The 19,554-nt window shown below is 41.1% G+C and overlaps 1 protein-coding gene across 3 annotated transcripts in view; it reads left to right on the top strand.

Annotated features, from left to right (window-relative positions):
- Positions 1-5,011: 5,011 nt before the first annotated feature.
- FOCAD (focadhesin) overlaps positions 5,012-19,554 on the top strand; it is a 302,497-nt gene continuing 287,954 nt past the window's right edge. For 2 of the 3 annotated variants that reach the window (XM_019965885.2, XM_070794470.1), the window contains exon 1: positions 5,012-5,074. The gene's annotated coding sequence lies outside the window, so the exon portion shown is untranslated. The remainder of the gene's footprint in view (positions 5,075-19,554) is intronic. The other variant, XM_070794471.1, reaches the window with a different exon arrangement.

The following is a 19,554-nucleotide window of genomic DNA, read 5'->3' as shown; positions in this document are numbered from 1 at the left end:
TGGCAGAAAGTGAAGAACTAAAGAGCCTCTTGGTGAAAGTGAATGAGGAGAGTGAAAAAGTTGGCTTCAAGCTCAACATTCAGAAAACTAAGATCATGGCATCTGGTCCCATCATTTCATGGCAAATAGATGGGGAAACAGGGGAAACAGTGTCAGACTTTATTTTTCTGGGCTCCAAAATCACTGCAGTGCTGATTGCAGCCATGAAATTAAGAGACAATTGCTCCTTGGAAGGAAAGTTATGACCAACCTAGACAGTATATTGAAAAGCAGAAACATTACTTTGTCAACAAAGGTCTGTCTAAGCAAGGCTATGGTTTTTCCAGTGGTCATGTATGGATTTGAGAGTTGGACTATAAAGAAAGCTGAGCACTGTTGGAGAAGACTCTTGAGAGTCCCTTGGACTGCAAGGAGATCCAACCAGTCCATCCTAAAGGAAATCAGTCCTGAATATTCACTGGAAGGACTGATGCTGAAGCTGAAACTCCAATACTTTGGCCACCTGATGCAAAGAGCTGTCTCATTTGAAAAGACCCTGATGCTGGGAGGGATTGAGGGCAGGAGGAGAAGGCGATGACAGAGGATGAGATGGTTGGATGGCATCACCAACTCAATGGACATGGATTTGGGTGGACTCTGGGAGTTGGTGATGGACAGGGAGGCCTGGTGTACTACAGTTCATGGGGTTGCAGAGTCGTACACGACTGAGCGACTATACTGAACTGAACTGTAGGTGATCAAGGTAAATGTGCAAGATATCTTCTTTTTGTTTTGCATGCAGCATGTGGGATCTTAGTTCCCTGACCAGGGATTGACCCCTTGCCCCCTGCAGAGGAAGCATGGATCACCAGGGAAGTCCTGAGATACCTTCTTTTTGCCTCTTTCCTGTACCACAGGAGATGGTATCATATGAACTGCAACTTTGGCTTCCCTGGCTTCAGAGAACAGAAAGAGGGGAATGATGGCAGTCAAGGTGATAACTTCTGAGCCCTCTCCCTGTCAGGTCACTGTGGACTGTCTGTGTTCTGTGATCAAAGGTCCCAGTTCCTGTCAGGTAGTCTCCTATGTACATAGCCTTCTCCATGTTTCATAACTACTCCTTCTTCTTGCCCTAATTTAGGCTCAGAGGTGATTTTGGGGGACTGAATGTTCCTGAGTCTTCCTTGTGATCTCTTTATTCCATGCCCACACCTCTGTTTATGGTCCCTTTATTAACTGCTACTCCATTTTCCTAATTTGATTGTGCCATCTGTTTCCTGCTGAGACCTTGACTAAGAGAGTAGTCCTTATCCAAAAGGTAACCGACCTCTCAGCAAAGGCTTGAATGATTCACTGGAATGAGTCATGAAAATATGAGAGAGTATGTGCCAAGATCCTGTAGCAGCAAGGGGGCAGGATGACTGGAGTGGAGTGGGTTGGGGTGAGTGTAGAAGACAAAGATTAACAGGGTGTGTGTGTGTGTGTGTGTGTGTGTGTGTGTGTGTGTGTGTGTGTTGGGGATGGAGATGCATTATTCAGGGAAGCAAACCATGTATATAGTTCGTTGACCTTTGTGGGACTTTGGCTTCTACTCTAAAAGAAATGGGGAACCATTGAAGCCATCTACTCACATCTAATTAAATCTAATAAGACTACTTTCTGTTATGTGTCAACAGTGGAGCCCTGTGACTCAGTTCTGAATTTCTCCTCCCAGTTCCCTGCCTGCTGATGAATGCGTGGGCGTGTTGCACTAGCCCAGCATGCTGGGGCCTGAGTTCAAGGCTATGTGCCTCTCCTGATGCTGTGGGGGACATGACCTTCTCTTACAGTACAGGATTCAGACTACAGTGTCTTTTTTGTTAGCATATTCTTTTCAGTTCAGTTAATGATTTGGGAGTGGACAGATTTTTCTTACTCTCTTTCTTTTTTTGTTGTTGCTAAAGTCAATAGGCCCTTCTATACTGACTTCAAAAAGGGTACTTATCTAAAGGGTCTGGTACAATAGAGAACTAACTGCTTAACTATCAGCACTCCAGGGGTCATAATACAAGGAGTTTAACAGAGAAACGCTGTCTGCTTGCTTACTTCTGCAAGATGGTGGTTTGTCTTGAATATTTAAAAAGCAGAGAGTTCATTTGTATATATAATCTAAGCCTATCCAGAAAATAATATACAGATTTGTAGTCTGCTTTAATCCTTCAATTGAAATTTCCATCTGTGCTGGGGCTTCTGGTATTAGGTCTAGATCACCCTCTGCAAGTTACATGAACGAAATTGATTCTCCTCCCATGGTTCTCAAAGGGGTCCACTCTCCCCCTGTTGATTCTCAAAAATTCTCCCCAGGCTGACTCGTGGGGAATATAGACTCCACATATCTATATCAGACATGCGTGTTCCCTCTCAGTCAAGCTGATCTTTCCTAGGTCTTACCCCAATCAAAATGTCACTTCATAGAGTAGCTGTATTCCCTTAGGCCCCATTCTTTGCTTTCAGCTCAGAAGGAAACCAAGATAATCTGATTAATTAAGCAGACTGAAGACTGCTCTTCCTGGCAAACAACCAGCTGGCCTATCAGAATCAGTTCTAATCTTTGTAGTCTAACCTTGACCTTAATTTCTTCTTAAATTTGTTATTGACATGACTATTTTTAAACATTTCTAACCCTGCTCATGAAATGGGCTATTTCAATGGGAATGCAGTAGAAAGAGAACTGCATTTTGTCCCTTTGCAATCTTATTCAATTTCCTTCACCATCAGCTGATAGTCAAACTAAATCAGTAAAACGTCAAAAATTTTTGAGAATCAAGACAGGACTTCAAGGTCATTAAAGTAAACAAAATTCCCAAAAACTTAACCTACTAATTATTATGAGAGAACATTTTTATGAGGAAAAAAAAACCAAAACACAATCTCAAAAAGAACAGTCCTTTACACTGAATAAATTTATTTTTATGAAAACTTGATACACTGTCATTTATTTACTTATTCATTTCCGCGCTTGTCAGTGAAAACTTGTCATAGGCAACTTCTAACATCCTTTCTGGTTCTAAAAGTCTACACCTCTCATCTTGTCCAAATGAATCTCCAGGATGAGCTGGCTCCTTGTGTCTCTCACTGTGTATTTCATCTTGGTATCTCTCATGTCTAGCACAGTGCCAGGTATAGCAATAAATTAAATAAATTAAAAGACAGAACAATCCTTGCTGAACTACAGTCATGTATGGAAGGAGTCAAACCCAGAGGCAGGGTGAGTATATCCCAGAAGAGGGTGAGCCCTCGGGCTTCCAGCCTACCCCAAGATCTGTCACAAGAATTGTCAAGTCAATTCTGGGTTCTTGGTTTAACAGCCAAAGTCCTTCAGTCCTGCCCAGAATCCAGGGGAAGTGTCAAAAGTGAAAAATCACAGACTCATTACCATTCTTCTAATGGGCATTTCCTCTCACACACCTAAAGCAAGTCTTTATGTAACAGAGGTAGTATATTTACTTATTGAGAGCCAGAGTACCTGGATTCAAATTTTGCCTCTTGATTAAGATGTTTACTCCTTGTGCCTAAGTTTCCTTATTTATAAAATGTAGGTCATAACAGTACCTGCTTCATACAGTTGGATTAAATGAGTTGATATACATTTAAAGGTGCTATTTACATAATTAAATGCTCAACTGTAATATTGACTAATGTATCTCAAGAAAGAAGGGAATAGAGGAAGAATTTTTATAAAGAATTAAACTAGTCCTAAAAGAAGAGCTGTTGTATTGCTATTTGGAGTTATTAAGATTGAAGGGGAACATCATCAAAGTCTATAAAATAAAAAAAGCAATTATAAACCTTATAATGCTCCTTTCTCTCAAAGGGTTACATACAGAGATTGAATATATAAGTAGTTTCAAAATTAATTTAGATACATTCTTACAGAATGAATGCATAATAGGTTAGTGAGAGAATGGAAGATGGTTGGTGGTATATAATTACTTTTCTGAAGTGGAGTATAGGAAACCAAGTCCTTCTTATAAATGAGTAGAGCTTCTTGTCAGCACATTACAAAAACTTTGGAAACTTAGAAAAATACCAATGCCAAGGCTCCTCAGCAGAGTTATTAAAGCAGACTTTCTAGAAAAGGGGCCCAGGCACTGGTATTTAAAAATACAGGCTCTCCAAATTCTTGTAAAGGTGATCCAGGGTTTAGAAACTGTTGGATAAGGCAGGTTCTGTAGAGCAACTTGTCCTAACTATTTTATCTTGTATATAATTCCCACTTTTGTCATCCACAATCAGAATTCCATTTTGTCATAACCTTTTCATTTTTTCCTGCTCCTTCTTTTAGTTTCTGTTCCATTGTGCCAGGTGCCTTACAGTCTTCTTATGAAAATGCGTGTTCATGCACCAGTGGACAATCAGTAGGTATTAGGCAAAAATAAAAACAATAAAAGTAACAATTCCTGGTGCCAGTTCTCGCCAGATTAAATCAACAGGATGACGTGTAGGACTACTCAACAGGTGGATATATCAGACTAGCACCAAGAAGCTCAATGTTCTGTGTTGGCCAAGTGAAGTAAAGATAACCAAGCAGCGACTACCAGAAACGAAACCGCAAGTCTGCTGTCTGCATTAAAATTTTTGAATCCTATAATTATCAGTACTGTTTTTCCCCCCGGGAAACAAAATCTCCCAATACCAAGAAGCTGCTTTTGCACCTCCAAAAGCTGCATAGGGGCATGCTGCCAGTAGGACCATCCGGACACGCTGCAGTGGTATCTCCAGGCGGGTTCCTTTAATCCGCCTCTCCCTAGGCTAACTCCCCACTGCGGCGCAGTCCCACAGCCAGCCCTCGCGCGCACCACCCTTCCAGCTCAGGGACTGCTGCTGAGCGCTTGGCCGCCCACGCCGCCTTCCAGCCGCAGTGCGCGGCCTTGGCTTTGAACGCGCTTGCGCTTAAGCAGGGGCGGGCGGGTCGAAGTTGGAGGAGGCGGGGCAAGACCTTGAGGTCTGCAGGCCATTGGCTGTCTCCCTATGGTCACCGCCCCCAGGCGTTCGAGACGGCGGGGCGGGCCACGTCAGGCAGCCGGCGTGGGGCTGAGCTTGTGGCAGAAGGGAGGTAAGCTTTGCGGGTGTTAGGCGGCGGGCTGCGGGCCTCTGCCTCCTGCACAGAGGTCGCCCGATGGCACTCGCCTATGGCCTGACTCAGCTTGCTGGGAGGGAGGCTGAGGCCCGGTGGGCCTGGAGCTTTAATGGGAGATGGGGTAATAGAGCATGTGGTGGCAGGGCCGCGTCGTGGTTTGGGCGGCCGGGAAGGGGACATGTCTTGTCGATTGCCCTCGTCCTGTCCTGCTGGGGTTCTGAATTCCCAAAGGAGTAGGCCTTCGGCGTTAGAGAGCTCCCGGATGCCTGGGTGGGGCCGGCTCTGGTGACTGCGGTGGGGCTCAGCGGGATCCTGATTCGGAAACAGGTCGGCGCGGTCCTTGCATACCTTCCTGCAGCAGGTTGCAGTCATCCCACTTTTCCCTAGTCTGAAAGCAGCACAGGGACTCTAGCCCTCCCCTCCTTGTCCTGGAGTGAGTGTCTCCTCCTAATTCCCGGTGACTCACTCAGATCCTGTCTACTTTAATGCAAGGGCTTGTGGGTGAGCAGGGCCTGTTTTCAGGTCTCCTGGCTCTGTCCTCACTTGCAGGAATTACTTGAAGAAGTAGTATGTTTCTGTTATCTCTGTATATATATCACATACACGTATGAACGTATGTTTCGAAATGTCAGCAACAGCTATGCAGAGATTTACGGAGACTTGCCCGTTGTGTTGCCCCTTACTCTCTATCAGTTTTAGTTTCAGCATGATATCCTTAATTTAGTTTCTGAATTTGGAGCTTCTGAAATCAATGAAGTCATGCTATCAAGTATCATTGCAATCAGTCATTCATCTGTTCAGCACTTTTTCGGTGGGTTCCTTGGTGGTCAGGGTCTTATGCCATAAAGTAAAACGGTCATTCCCTGTCTTTTTCTTCCAGTTTATTAGCCAGTTTTATTGTCTAGATTTGATGATTCAATTTCAGGTTCTAGATTTAGGCACAGAAGCTTATGATCCTGTATCATAAGCTATATAGCTCTTCTGGGACCTCATTCAGTTTTCCTTACTTTTACCTCCTGTAAGCCTCAGACCGTTATAGCTCTGAGGCATAGTCCTGCTAAGTATCACTAAAGACCTAGGTCTCAGGCACCTATCTGTAAAGTGAAGGGATGGGATTAGAAATATTTAGTAATAGTGAGACATTCAAGGACAGGATGGGCAGATTGCACGTTTACTGAACTGTGTTAATATTTGGGAAGTGACCATTTACAAAACCCTGGATATATTTTAAGATTATATGTTTTACTCTTCCTGAATCTGTACACATTGACTTTTTGACTAGCAAGCAAGTGCCTGTTTACAATTTTGATTCACATATAATTCCCGCACTCAGAGCACTATGACTCATCTAAATTTTGAAATGTAATAATCAGGAGATTTTAAATGTTACATTTAAAGGTATGATATAAAAACATTGGATAAGAATGCAATTTTCAAAGCATTTTTACTTGCTTTAGTAGGTTAGTGGTAACTAACACTGCCTTGGTTATTTGCTTACTTGGTTAATATTTGGTAGTTGTCATCACCTGGTTAATGTCTTTCACTATCATGTCTATGTTAACATTTATTTTACCAACCTAAAATTTACTGGATTTTAATTGATTGCTGCTTTACAGTTGAGAATTAATAACCAAAAGGTAAGCACATCATCAGTTTGAGAGTAAAGATGCTAATAGAGATGTAACAATAGATTTTCATTTGTTGATTTATTGATGGTACTTATTAAGTAATCCATTTGGTCTTCCTGCTTTTGAGGCATAATATTCATAGCCTTGGAGAAGGGCATGGCAACCCACTCCAGTGTTCTTGCCTGGAGAATCCCATGGACAGACGAGGCTGGCAGGCTACCGTCCATAGTGTCACAAAGAGTTGGACATGGACTAAAATGACTTAACACACACATTCATAGCCTTGTGATACTTTTTGATTGTTATTCACAAACCGTTTAGTGAATTAAATTAAACCCCTATATCACTACTGGGGGTTGGGAAAATTTAAGAAAACAGAACTTTAAAAATTTTTTCTAGTTCTAGAAATGGAGCAGATCAAGATGGGAAGACTGGGGAGAAATGCAGGAGCTGAGGGAAAAAATCCAAGTGGAGTCTTCTGGCTTAAAATTTGGGGAGACTCAGGGATTCAGATTATATATTAAAATATCTGTGTGAAGGAAAAAAAATTAAAATTTGGGGAGAAAAACAGTGAAAAATGAAATTATATTTGGAAGAAATGTAAGGAAATAGTAGTGTCAGGATTATTTTTAGATCTGTAGCAAAACCTGGTCATAATATTTCTTGGTTTATAACAATGAGCTCAGTTATCTCGAAAAAGAAACCTAGGGTGATAATTTAAATCAAGTTGGCAATAGATATTTCTTTAGGAAATGTGAAATCTGTAAGTATTATATTTCTTAAAAGTCTGAAGATGAGTAATATAATAAAATATGGTATAGTTTTATAAGTATAATATATATCTTTGATTCACAATTAGTGATAAATTGGATGGAAGTTGTGTGTACTGTTTCCACAGGATAGGATACAAATTTGCTAAGCTAATAGAACAAGGGATACTTGTCAATTTTCTCCCATTTCAATTATTTGAAACAGAGTTTTCAAGCAATGCAGAAGACCTCATCCACTTTTCAAACAATAGATTGAATGTTGTTCTTATAAGTTGGGTCTGCCAAGTAGTTCTGGCCTCATAATTTTTTTAAGCCCCATTGGAAGTAATAATACTGCATTTAGGATTTAAAATTTTTGTTGATTTATATTGGAATATTGGATTACCTTCAGTTAGCCTGAGTTACTTTAGTTTTATGTATTTTGAAAATATATCAAAAGCTGTGACATTAAATACTGTAAAATTTTCCATTGTTCATGAAGGGAAAATATTTCTTCAGACCCAAGGAAGCTGAGAATTCAAATTGCATAGATAGTTTGTTATTATTTATTTTAAAATCCATAATTTCACTTACTGTGAACCAGTGTTTCATTCAACCTTCTAAACTGAAGAATTCAGTTCTTTCCAGTGTATTAGAGTATATCCTCTAATCTTTTGGGTCAGATGAGTAACTGCTAATTTGGTTGGTAAGTGTGTTCAACAAATGTTGTAATTGTGAATGTTGAACTATAGTTCTGTCAGAAGGTTTTCTGGTTGGTTGGATCCATGGATGCAGAACTGTAGCTACGGAGGGCCCACTGTAGAGTCATGTGTGAGTTTTTCACTGCAGGGAGGGTCAGCACCCCTAACCCCCAGGTTGTTAAGGGTCAGCTGCACTTTTCATTACATGTGACGACTCTCATTTTATTGGAATGCCTGGAAGGTTATGTTGAGCATTTTTAGGTTGATTCTCATCTGGGAGGTATGAAAAATGCCTTGATACTAATGACAGTTGCCATGGGTGTGAGAGGTGGGCGTACCTACATTTACCTCTGATTTCCCTCCAGTTATTTTGGGACTGAGAGTCTTGGGAAATAAGGTTGTGTTTCTAAGCAGAACTCTGCACGCCTGCATGAAGATTTCTTTCACCTACTCCAAGATTTGGCTCCAGCATCTCTCTCCTGCAAGATCACATTTTCCCTCATTACTGGATTGTTCCCTTCAGTATCTAAATATGCTGTTCCTTCTCCTACCTTAAAATAATTACTCTTTCCTGACCCCATTTCCTCCTTATGCCACCACACTATTTTCCTTTATGGCAAGACTTACACTCATGTGTCCAATTACTTCCCCCCATTCTTTATTAAACTCACTTTCATCAGACTTTCTCCCTCAGTTCAGTCCAGTTCAGTCACTCAGTCGTGTCCAACTCTTTGTGACCCCATGGACTGCAGCACTAAGTCCAAAGGTCTGTTTTTAACTCACATCTTTTACATGACTGATCGTCATTTTGCCCCCAACTTTATTGACATATGATTGACATATAACATTGTGTGAGTTTAAGGTACAGCAGGTTGATTTGATACATGTCGAAACTGTAAAATGATTTGCACCATAGCATGAGCCACCCCCTGTATCCTGTCACATGGTTACCATTTCCTGTCACGTAGTTCCCTAGTTGATCACTTTCTGCTGCTTGAAACATTCTCTTCCTTTATTATCAAAGATGCTACAATTCCTGGTTTTCCTCCTGCCCCTCTGAACCTTTTCAACACCTTTATTGGTTCTTTCTTATTGCCCTCACCTCTCAAATAGGAGAGCTCCTCGGCTCAGTCCTCACAGTCCTTTAATCATATCATTGTCTTTTTCTTTTCATTTTTTTTCTTTTGAAAAATGTGCCCTGCCCCCCATTCAGTCTTTACATACTAATAATACCCTATTAGGCTTCTCCCCATGGCCTAGTGGTAAAGAAAATCCACCTGCAATGCAGGAGATGCTGAAGACTCAGGTTTGATCCCTGGGTAGGGGAGATCCCCTGGAGGAGGGCATGGTAACCCATTTCAGTATTCTTGCCTGGAGAATCCTATGGATAGAGGAGCTTGGTGGGCTACAGTTCATAGGGTCGGACATGACTGAAGTGACTGAACATGCATGCTCACGTGCAATACCCTATTAACTCCCAGTTTATATATATATATACGTCTCTCTGTGTGTGTGTGTGTGTGTATACACATATATATGTAGCCTGGACCTATTAATCTTTTTAAATGATTTACATAGATGGGATTTTACAAATTGACACTATATTTTTAAAATTTTATTTTTGAATGTTCTGGGTCTTGTGTGCAGGCTTTCTCTAGTTGCAGCGAGTAGGGGCTACTCTGTAATTGCAGTGTGCAGGCTTTTCATTGCAGTGGCTTCTTGTGTTGCGGAGCACAGGCTCTAGGCATATGGGCTTCAGTAGTTGTGGTTCTCGGGCTTAATTGCTACACAGTATGTGGAATCTTCCCAGACCAGGGATCGAACCTGTGTCTCCTACATTGGCAGGTGGATTTTTAACCACTAGACCACAGGGAAGTCCTGTACACCTCTTCTTTTGAACTCTAGACTCTGTGTATCTAGATGCCTACTTAGCATTTCTACTTGGATGACTAAATAGAAATCTCAAATACAGCTCCTGATTTTCTTCCTACACCTACATCACCTGTGGTCTTCCTCATCTCAGATCATGGAAATTTTATCTTTTCCATTACTTGGGCCAGAAACTTGGGTGTCAGCCCTGATTCTTCTCTTTTGCTCACAATCCACTTGTAAACTACTAGGAAAGCCTATTGTCTGTCCCTTCAAAATATGGCTAGAATCTGAGTACTTTTCACCATCCACTGCTCCCACCCTAGTGTAAGCCTCCATTGTGTATGTTCTTGATGTTGTGGTAGTCTCTGTATCAGTTATTTGTTACCACTCACTGTTGGAATTTGGTGGCTTAAAGCCACAATCTTTTATTAGTTTATGATTCTGGGGTTGGCAATTTGGATTAGGCTTGGGGCGGCTAGGTGTGGGGGGAGCTTTTTTTGCTGGTGGGTTAATGGCAACTGTAGGTTTGGAGGCATCAGCTGGAATGGCTTATCTCTGCTACATCTGGTCCAGTAACCTGTCCCATGCTTGGTCTAATAGAGCCAAGAGAGCAAGAGGAAGCTACATGGCCTTCTGAGAGGTAGACTAAGAATTCCCACTTTACTTCTCCCACTGTTGCTCAAAGTAGTCACAAAGACAGCCCAAAGCCAAGGGGATGGAGAAGTAGCCTACTTATGAGAGGAGCAGCTAAGTCACTTTGTAAAGAAATGTGCATACCAAATTGGGAAGAATTTGGGGCCATTTTTTGCGAGCTACCATAGCTTTTTAAGGACTTCCCCAGTGGCTCAGTGGTCAAGAATCTACTGGCAGTGTAGGAGACAGAGGAGACGTGGGTTTGATACCTGTGTCAGGAAGATCCCCTGGAGGAGGGCATGGCAAGCCACTCCAGTATTCTTGCCTGGAGAATGCCATTGACAGAGAAGCCTGGCAGACTACAGTCCATGGGGTCATAAAGTTGGATTACCAACTTTGTCCACTTTAGTTGGACATGACTGAAGTGACAGCATGATAGCCTTCTAACTGGTCCGTTTTCCCTTGATCTCCTACCATATTGTCAGCAACAGCAGTGACAGTGGTGCTTTCACAAGTCAACTGAATATTAACAAAGTGACTTCATATCTTTAAAGGTTTTATTTTTTTTTTAATAAATAAATACCTTGGAATTTTCTTCACACTTCTGTTTACAGTATCACTTCGCAACCAGTTGACCTCTTTCTCCCTCCCTGAATCCCAAATCTGCTCCTGTTCACAGTGCCTGTGGAATGTATTAAACATTTAACAGAAAGCCTGGAAAGTGAAGTTGCTCAGTCGTGTCCAACTCTGGAAGGAGATATGAAATGGAGTGGACAAGGAAGGCTGGGGGAACAGGATAGTAAGGATTATCTACCGACCCACCTACTAATTTACCTGTTTCCCCTCCTTCCTTTCTATCTCTCTCTTTTCAGTTTATGAGATTTTAAGCTGTGTAGAATAGTTAGGGTTTAACAGGCCACTGAGTTCTTTTGGAGCTTGGAAAGGGGGGCAAGTGCTGACAGCAGCGTTGGAATTGGGTATGAATCAAATGCAAATCCAGTCTAGAGCTTTGCTGTGTGCTTAGTCGCTCAGTCGTGTCCAACTCTTTGTGACCCTACGGACTGTAGCCTGCTAGGCTCCTCTGTCCGTGGGGATTCTCCAGGCAAGAACACTGAAGTGGGTTGCCATTCCCTTCTCCAGGGGATCTTCCCAACCCAGGGATCCAACCCAGGTCTCCTGCATTGCAGGCGGATTCTTTACCTTCAGAGCCACCAGGGAAGCTAGAACTAAGCATACAAAATTTAACATTAATTGTGTTATAGTGAAGATTGGCTTCAAATAAAGTTGAGAAAAAGATGAAGCTTGTACTCTCTGCACCCTTTTGTCCTGTAGACTCTCCTTCCAGAGATTTGTTGTTCAGTTGCTAAGTCGTGTCCAACTCTTTGTGACCCCATGGACTGCAGCACATCAGTGCTGTCCCTGTCCATCACCAACTCCCAGAGCTTGCTCAGACTCATGTCCATTAAGTCGATGATGCCATCACACCATCTCATCCTCTGTTGCCCCCTTCTCTTTTTTGTACCCCATGGATTGAGGATACTTGTGCATTGTTGCCCTGTTTCAAAAACGAATGAAATGTCCCAGGCAGTCCAACAGTTGGGGCTCCATGCTTCCAATGCAGGGGGCATGGATTTGATCCCAGGTAGGGGAACTAGATCTTACATGCTGTGTGGCCAAAAACAAACAAATGACTCTTCCAGTCTTTGGCATCTCACTGTGTGACTGCATTTTTCTTCCACTTGTCTGAACCAGAAACCTTGGAGTCATCCTTCACTGTTCTTGCATTCCACATCCAATCCCTTAGCAAATTCTGTCAAAATAAGTGTGAAGTCTGACTTCTTACCATCTCCACTACTCTTCTCTTTGTCCGTGGCCATATGGTTTCTTTCCTGGATTATTGCCATAACCTCCTAACTGGTCTCCCTTTTTTTTTTATCCTTGCCCGCTTGTGGTCTGTTCTCTAGAGGAGTTAGATGACCTTTTAAAAATGACAGTCAAGTGTGCCATCTCCCTGCCCCAAAGCCTCTAGGGCTATCTGTCCCACTCAGAAACATCCAGAGCCCACAGTGTCTGTAGGGGCTTCTGTCACTGGCTCCCGCTCCTCTCTGTCATTTCTCACTTCCCAGCTTGCATCAACCATACTGGTGTCCTTGGTCTTCCCTGAATTTGCCACACATGCTTCTATCTCAGGGTTGTTGCCCTTAGCATTCCTTCTGTCTGGAATGCTCATTGTTTCCTCTAGGTCTTTTTCCAAATGTTACTATGTCAGAAAGACATTTCTTGATTCTTTGGCAGATGCCAAAACATGTAAAGACCTCCTAAAAATATATCTATTGATGACAACGATTTTTTTAGGTATTATATGCTATCTGCATTTTGGGAAAATTAAAGGAAAAATCAAACTCTTTGTACTGTAATTTAAGAAATTCTAAATAGCTATCCTTTATAAAGTTTCAGTTATGCTAGATAAATAAGTTTTAAAGATCTGCTGTACAGCCTGATGCCAGTTGTTAAAGTACAATATTGTGTACACCAAAAAGTGGAAAAAAAAAAAAGGACACAAGGGAACTTTGGAAGGTGTTGCATATGTCTGTTACGTTGATTGTGGTGATGCATCACGGGTGTTTGCACATGTCCAGAGTCATCAAACTGTACACATTAAATATGTGATTTCTTTGTATATCCATTATACTTCAGTAAATCTATTAAAAAATACCTCTGTCAACAGAGGCCGACATCCTTGATTAAAATGAGATTGGAGGAAGTTGAACACACTGGAAGAACACTTAATTTTTTTCAGGGACCAGATGGATTAATCTCCTGGCAAACGATTTAGAATCAAAGGTAATTCTGTTAGCTTAGTTGTTTGGAACACTGCAGGACCATTATAGCATCTAATAACTCCAAGGTGTGACTTTCTCATTAAATAGCTCTTAATAAGTGGTGTAATTGGATCAAGTAAGGCTTTTTATCTTGGTGTGTGCTGTGGTGAAACTGCCTCTTTAGACAGTGATAAAAGACCATGGTGCCAAGTGAATAAGTAAGATTACTACTTTTTTTTTAATTGAGACTAAAAAAATTGATTTTTTATTTGAAGAGAAGTGATAATTTTTATTTAATATACAAAAGTAATGTATGCCCATTGTAGGAGGGGAAAGTTAAATGCAGCAAATATCAGAAGAGGAATAGTATGTAATCAGTCATCAACTTGTTAACTAGAAATGAACTTAACATTTTTGCATATTCACTTTTCCCCCTTAGTCTTGTCTTTATATCTGTAGTTTAAACTTGGTTGTGTTCATGATTGTGTATAAAAATTTCTCTCAGTATTTTTACTTTGCCATAAGCATATCTATATATTGTTAAAACTCTTTGTAACTGTTTCACATTACTAATCAATACTTTATCTACATATTATTTAGCTTACCTTTTAGAGCAATTAATGAATGACTTTGCACAAAAGATGCTGGCTTTACAATGGGAATTTGCTGTATGTCTCAGGAAACTCAAACAGGGGCTCTGTATCAACACAGAGGGGTGGGCTGGGGAGGGAGATGGGAGGAAAGTTCAAAAGAGAGTGGACATATGTATACCTATGGCTGATTCATGTTGAGGTTTGACGGAAAACAACAAAATTCTGTAAAGCAATTATCCTTTAATTAAAAAATAAATAAAAAGATGCCAATTTAAAGCCTTTTGTAGTTTTACACTTTTGAATTGGGAGGTGGCTAGAATTTGAAGCACATGTGCCATGCTTTGGGATATTGCCAAGAAGTGCCAAACGCTAAGGCCAAATGGTCAGTGAGTACCCTGACAGCCCACTTTTATAGACTGGGTTTTAGTTGTTGACCTGCCCCAGACTTTCAACTTTACTGTGCTAAGTTCCCTATGGAATTGAGAACAGTGGGCTGGAGAGTGGGGAGAGGCTTGTGGTCCTGGGAACGATGCTGATCCTCCCTTACTGCTGTGGCTTTGCTTCCCAGCTGGTCTGGCCTTTGAGGACCCATGGATATCGGTTTGGAGGTAAGACAGGTTGGGAGCACTTTCATAAATAGGGTTTGCATTTGGACTGAGAGGCAGAAGTAGATTTTGAAGTTGAAATGAAGCTCTGAGTGCTGACTTTATTGTGAGTTGCCAATTCACTGTCATTTTTCTAGTCAGTCATTTATTTCCAACACAGCATTGAGAAGTTCCACTGAACCCTGTACATGTGAAAATTGTATGTATTGGTTTTAAAATTGGTGAAGTTAAAAATTATTCTCATGAGGAGCTAATGTTCCTTCTCTTCCCCCCTCCTCCACCTCCTCTTCATCCTTCTTCTTTCTTTACATAAAGTTCTTGACTTTATCTGAAAGACATTCTACACACTATACTGTGCCAACTGGATATTAGCATTACTTTGCTGAATCCTCTTCTGATTCTTGAATATACTGCTTGATGTCTCTTACTAATGTGAAAGGATTTACTAATGATCATCTGCCCAGGATGCTTGTGAAGGTTAACTAATATCAGATTATTAAGAACCCCACAAGTAAAACAGCCATGAATACTGCTAGCTGTGTAATGGAAAATTGGTAAATGTTACTTCATTGGGTAATTATGTGTTTAAAATGCCTTTTACCCCAGTGGGAAATACACAGAGGTGATACCATGAGCTTTTAAAGGGTTGTAATACATAGAAGATTAAGAATATAGCTATGATAAATAATAGCTGTCCCCTGAAGCATTCATGTAAAACTTATGATGTATTCAAGTAACAAAGACCCATTTCCCATCACTATTAGATTTAGCTGGAAACAGTAAAGAACCAGTCTTATGTTGACATGTGTTCTTTGACCTTTTATTTGATTTTTGTAAAAAAAAAAAAAAGTACCAAAATAAATAACAGCATGATAAGATCTCACTAATTTGGATTCTGCTGATTTGGGATTTGGGCTTGGCTGAAGTTCATCTTTATCCTATCTATATAAAAGTTATTTTCTCAGCTTAAAAAAGCTGGTAAAAAGGAGTCCATCTTAAAAAGAACTACTTATTTTCAAACCCTAAATGTGTTGATAACTGGATCTGGTTACTGTATTAATTTGAAAATAAAGTTGTTTACAATTTTTCTTTTTACTTTTCAGTTTAGTTCAGTTCAGTCACTCAGTCATGTTTGACTCTTTGCAACCCCATGGACTGCAGCACGTGAGGCTTCCTTCTTTTAAATTTATTTTGGTCTGTTTCATGAATCTTCATGGGTGAGAAAGATGTGGATATAGATTCTTCTCTGTTTCTCACTTTCTGTTTTGGAAAGTTGATCTGAAAACAAAATAAACAGTAGAATTCTGATTTGAACATATTTTTGAGTCTATTGTGTATTAGATGCTATACTAAAGACAATAACTCAAAAACGTATATTAACTGCTTAGTACCTGCCAGACTTGGCAGGCGGTGAACAGGGCTCAGCTGTTTCTCCCAAGAAACTTGGAGGTGCAGGAGAAGAACGCAGCAGGCTTGGTCAGTGAGGAGTCCTTCCTGCTTGAGATTCTTCTTCGCTTGCGTCTGAGCAGGTGCCGCTGCTACAGAGATGGAGCTAGCCCCTTCAGAACTAGACGACATCTACAGCCTGAGGATTGGTGACAGTCCTCTCAGAGCGGAAAGGGTCATGAGAAACAGGCCTAGCTCTAGCATGGCCTCTGTGCACCGTATCATTGTGCTCTCCTTGCATCAAGTGCACTGCCAGTTGGAGGTCAAGCTCTGTTTTCTGAGGCAGCTGCAGGAACTGAGAACATATCAGTGCCTTCCTCTTGATCTTCCTGGTTCTGAACACTACTTCCAGAACATTCCACTGTTATTTCAAGCTCCTGTCTGTTTTTACACGTGAACACATCCACGTGGAAATTGCCCTGCTTTGTTGAGCTGCATCTTGAACTGTCACCTGGTGGAGCTGCCTGCCAGGCAAGCATTCATCTGCAGCAGTGTAGCCATCTGTGTTTGGGTGGTAATGTTTGAGTAACCATTTGGGCAAATAATTGCTTTCATCTATTGCAGTGAATATTTACTGTTTAAAAAGATGGAAAATGTAAATGTGAAAGTGTTACTAGCAATGACAAGAAGCTAGACTTACTAAAGATTGATACCAGTTGCCATGACCAAAGTGGCAATCTTTAGCTTTTGATAGATGCTCATTGAACTTGGAATGAATGGTCAATGATAAAATACAAGTATAAAATCTCAGAACATACACAAATGTGGTAGATAGATGTGTTGCTGGTAATGGTGCCACAGGATAAAGGTTAAGTTTAGATTGATAATTTTGTGTTTTGTGCATGGCATGGAGCACCCCTTTCATATGTAACTTTCATGCATCAGGCTTTATATATTTTTAGGGTTGCAATATACACTAAGAGACAGAGCTATTTGTGGATGCTGATGAGCTGCTTTGGGAATCTGATCTAACACTATGTCCAAACCTAGGTTGTTCTTTTTAAGATTTGCTTGATTCCTTGGGATGCAGCAAGATATAATAGAAAAAAAAAAAAAAAAAGAAGAAACAAAGTATTGGATTTAGACTAAGATTCATAATAGTTAACATTTAGAAAGTGTTGGTTATGTGCCTGGTTCTGAGTGAATTGCTTTAATGGATTATTTTAACTTTTTAAAAACTCTGTGTCAACTCTACTTTATAGAGGAGTGGTTAAGAATGTAAACTTTGCTTAGATTCATAGGCTGCACAGTTCATATCCATGCTCTGCTTCTTACTTAATTAGGCAATTAATTTTGACCTCTCTTTGCCTCACATGGTTTTTCATATGAAAATGAGGATAATAATAGTAGTCATGTCATGGAGTTGTTTTGAATATTGGGTGAGAGAACACACATAAAGAGCTTCAACTGTGCCTGCCTGGCACGTGGTAAAATTCTCAATAAATCCTGGCTATTAATATCACTGTATAACCTCAGGCAAGTTACTTCCTCTCTGAGCTCTTATTTTCTCATACAGGAAATGGAATTAATAATACCTAACTCAGAGTGGTTGTGACGATCCAATGGGATTAGTTACTTAGAGTGTTTGGTGGATGTGTGGCACGTAGGAGCTGTTTCATCCAACATGGTGTTCCAAAACCCGTGTCGTGCTTTGTGTTTGTTCAGTGGATCTGTATTGAGCAGATAACTTGTTATATGCTGGGGTATCCTGGTCAAAAAGAGACCAGGTCCCTGCCCTCAAGAGTTTGCATTTTACTGGTGGGGGAGGGGGAGAGAGAGTCAGCAGAAATAAGTATATGATGATCCTTTGAGATTGTGATGAAAGCAATGAAGGATATGGTAGTGGGTTCCTGGGGGTAGGGGCTGGGTGGGCTGTGGAGTCTCAAGAGAAGATGTGAAAGGTGAGAGGAGTCAGCTGTTTGAACAGCAAGGGCACGAACACTTGATGAGGGACCTAAGGGCTCTAGACCTGCACACAGAAAGAACTTAGGGGGTCCACAGAGCAAACTGGAGGTTGTTGTGGCTGAAGCCCCTTGATTGAGGGAGAGTTGTGAGACCAGATCATGTAGGACCTTTTGGCCATGGTTTGGAGTTTGAATTTTATTACAAAGTGCAGTGGGATGCTGTTGAAAGGCTTTCAGCAGGTGAGTTAGAAGTCAACTATATTTTGAATGGAATCTCATGCATTTCCTAACCTGAGGGCTGGTGTCTTATTTCTCTAGCTTTTGACTTACATATAAGATCCCACCCTAGTCTTTGATTAGAGATGCCTAACTTATCACTGCAGATGGTGACTGCAGCCATGAAATTAAAAGACATTTACTCCTTGGAAGAAAAGTTATGACCAACCTAGATAACATATTGAAAAGCAGAGACATTACTTTGCCAACAAAGGTCCGTCTAGTCAAGGCTATGGTTTTCCCATTGGTCATGTATGGATGCGAGAGTTGGACTGTGAAGAAAGCTGAGCACCGAAGAACTGATGCTTTTGAACTGTGGTGTTGGAGAAGACTCTTGAGAGTCCCTTGGACTGCAAGGAGATCCAACCGGTCCATTCTGAAGATCAGCCCTGGGATTTCTTTGGAAGGAATGATGCTAAAGCTGAAGCTCCAGTACTTTGGCCACCTCATGCGAAGAGTTGACTCATTGGAAAAGACTCTGATGCTGGGAGGGATTGGGGGCAGGAGGAGAAGGGGACGACAGAGGATGAGATGGCTGGATAGCATCACTGATTCAATGGACGTGAGTCTGAGTGAACTCCGGGAGTTGGTGATGGACAGGGAGGCCTGGCGTGCTGCGATTCATGGGGTTGCAAAGAGTTGGACACGACTGAGTGACTGAACTGAACTGAACTTATACCTAAAACTTAAATTCTTCTCCATCCTTTACCTCCCTTGACTGTCCCACATTGTATCAAGGGAGGGAAGAAACACATTTTTAGAATACATACCTACTGTGTCAACATCCTCTTGGCTTTCAGACTCACTTCTTATTGTTCTTTGTATCATCTTGTGAGGCAGGTGTCCTCAGATTTACTCAATGAGGAATCAGGCTCCAGGTAGTAAGTGGTTAACCTAATTTTTTAAAAACCTAGTGGTGGAGTTAGGTTTTACATCCAGTCTGTTTTTCCTGCTTCCCAACTTCTAACTCCGTGCATTTTTCTCTCTGTGTCATGTTACTCTTCATGGAGACAGAGGTATGTAAGACTTAAGTATAATCAAACTAAAGATGTTTTCTCATCTTCACTATGGATTGTCTTAGGGTTTGCAAAAGAATATATGACATTACTTCACAGTGCCCCATTCATCTTATTCACTGGAAATTTTCAAAGTGGTTCTTCGAACAGTGTGGTGATGATGTTGTTTTTGTGATTGTGTCTATTCAGGTCTGGAATATAGATGTGTTCT

Source organism: Bos indicus, chromosome 8, assembly GCF_029378745.1.
Source record: "Bos indicus isolate NIAB-ARS_2022 breed Sahiwal x Tharparkar chromosome 8, NIAB-ARS_B.indTharparkar_mat_pri_1.0, whole genome shotgun sequence".
NCBI classification, from domain to species: domain Eukaryota; kingdom Metazoa; phylum Chordata; class Mammalia; order Artiodactyla; family Bovidae; genus Bos; species Bos indicus.
This window is presented reverse-complemented; position numbering and strand designations above follow the sequence as displayed.